This window comes from Penaeus vannamei, chromosome 17, assembly GCF_042767895.1.
Source record: "Penaeus vannamei isolate JL-2024 chromosome 17, ASM4276789v1, whole genome shotgun sequence".
Taxonomy (NCBI): Eukaryota; Metazoa; Arthropoda; class Malacostraca; order Decapoda; family Penaeidae; genus Penaeus; species Penaeus vannamei.
Window position 1 is genome coordinate 316229 of NC_091565.1, and position 2500 is coordinate 318728.

A 2500-nucleotide genomic window follows, 5' to 3' on the forward strand; every position below is an offset into this window, starting at 1 on the left:
TAAGCAGCTGTTATGTGCACCAATCTTTTCTGCACTGGATGGAGCAGTCAGGTGTAGTGTGCTGTAGAGGTGCTGGCAAGCAATCAAGAGCCTGGAAGCTCCTGCAAATGTGGCCAAGCAGCGTTTTGGCTGCCCGTATTCAGGCTTGGCTTTACTATCTGGCTACTTTCAGTGCCGCAGCCATTATAGTTTAATACATATTACTTTTGTGTTTCTGCCTTTGCAAATTCTGTGAGCCTTATTACTATTATCATTCAAGTTGCATAAAATGTTTGTTGTTTCTGGTAAGAACCTTTCAAAGTGATAGATGTGTGTTGTGGTGTGTCTCGCCCCCTTCCCTCCTCCCCCATCTTGTGCATATCTGGATAGCTGTCTTACTCTTCAATTCATGGCTTCAGCTTCAGTGCAAATACCTAATATGAAATTTCCCAGACTTACACAAAATCCCAAACTTCTGAATGTACTGTATTTTGTTTCAGCAAATTTGTGTGCTAGTGTTTACTTTTAAACAACTACAAGTATTTTTTGGCTTAGATAAATTATGTAAGAGTTTTGTGTATACTGTAGTGTGATTTCAAGTGTGTATGCTATCAAGATATGAAACAGGAGACTCCTGGGTCAGTATATACCTATACGTCCTGCGCATGCAAAAAATGGGCACACAGTGAGAGATGAATAGGATTGCGTGTAAAGTGCGTGTGAGCTGAAAAGCTTGAGTATGTCATATAATGATGATAGAGCGAACACTCCTCACTTTATAAGAACCTCCTTATATTTGTGGAAAGGTAGACTTTGTATATCTTTAATATTTGATAACAGTTTTGCCTTCTGAATCTTTCATTTGAGTTATTTGGTGCTTTTTTCCTTTTGTAGTAAAGTCATCTTTATTTTTTATTTTCTGTCACCATAAAGCCAGTGTTGTAGAGCACACCGTTTGTGTGTAGTGGCAAGGCCAGGATTCTGCATTTTTTGGAGGTAAAAAATGTTGAAGTGCTTCTCTGCAGCAGCAAGTGTAACATGCATCACTTAGGAAGACAGGCATTGATATTGCCAAAGAAGCTGGAGGAAAACAGTGCTTTCATATTTGTTCGCCCTCATGAAATGTCTAAGAATTCGTCCTCTACTGAACTCGTACAGTGAATAGACACACCTGTCCCCGCTGTTCCTTGAACATGTATGTAACCAAAGGGGAACACCAAAGGGACTGTAGAAAACATTCGCAAATTATTCTTTTTCCTCCCTTCAGCATATACATATAAAGCTACTGTCAAAGTATAACCTTTACCCAGTGTGCATATTATGTGGAAATACTGTATCCATGAAAAAAAACAAAAAAATGAGTATATTAGGTCCTAGGGCTAATGCTGAGCCTGAGCCTACCTGGAACCATAAAAGTGATTTTCAGGAGTTTATTGTCAACTTAATAAAAATGACTCCAGGATAATAATCAATACTGCTAATGCAACAGCCACAATTACATTATTGCATCTGTGGAAGCACAGCCTTATTGACCAAAGCTCAACTTTCTTTCTTTTTTTAACTCCTTTTTCTGATAGATGACAACTGCTTTCTTTAATTTTGATTTGCATCTTCATCCAAGTCTAGCTAATGTTTTCTGGCATTAAGAATTGTAGATGTAAAGTTTAAGCTTTCCTTTTGTTTTACCTCTGGAGTTGTACAGAATTAACTCATTTTATTCTTAAATCAAGAATTATCTAGTACAGACACATTTCATTTGATTGTCTCATTAAACTATTGTATTTCTACATACAAGATTCTTTGTAAGTATTTAGAGCAGTGCCCAGTATATAGTTTCAAATATAGGAGAGCTTTTAATTGAAAATGGCACAAATTGCCCATCAGTCAAGAAAAATCTAAACTTACTGAAAATGGATTCTCTCCTATATGAATTGAGAGAAAAGGGAAATGTTTGTTGGTCTCAGTATCAATAAATCTGTAACATGTAACTAGAAACAACTCATCCTCGGTTTAGTTTTATCTTCAGATATGTAGGAAAACTGATCTTTTCATTTATAGGACAAAAGATTTCCTAAGTGAAATATAACATTGTGCTTTGTGTATATAATGTTATCAATAAATTTCAATCATATTGTGATATTTCTGTAACCTTTATACTAGTTCATTTTAAATAAATTAACCCAATCCTTTGTTGTTGTGGGAGGGCTTAGGAAACAGAGACTGAGGCCCAAGTTAGAGGATTGCCCCTACCTGGGTGCTCAGCCCTCATCACAACTAATTTTGTATGGTCTTTTCTTCTCCCTCTTTCCACTTCCCTATCTTTTTCATCCCCTACTGTCCAATTCCTAAGGTGTTTAGCCATGCTGGCTCTGTGTCAGTCATGAATGGTCTCCGGGAATCATGGGTACAGTATTCCCATGTTAACCCACTTGTGATGGTACATTTGGAAGGCAATAATCCCCGTTTCCAGGTGGTATCAAAATTGGCGCATGGGTCAGTCCAGGAACCTGCCTGAGAGCTG

The 2500-nt window shown here is 37.6% G+C and overlaps 1 protein-coding gene across 1 annotated transcript in view; it reads left to right on the forward strand.

The window, feature by feature from the left end:
- The window catches only part of Ubc6 (ubiquitin conjugating enzyme 6), a 14225-nt gene extending 12115 nt beyond the window's left edge, over positions 1-2110 (forward strand). Inside the window, exon 5 of the mRNA XM_027359243.2 lies at positions 1-2110. This exon is cut by the window's left edge and continues 368 nt beyond it. The gene's annotated coding sequence lies outside the window, so the exon portion shown is untranslated.
- Positions 2111-2500: the final 390 nt, after the last annotated feature.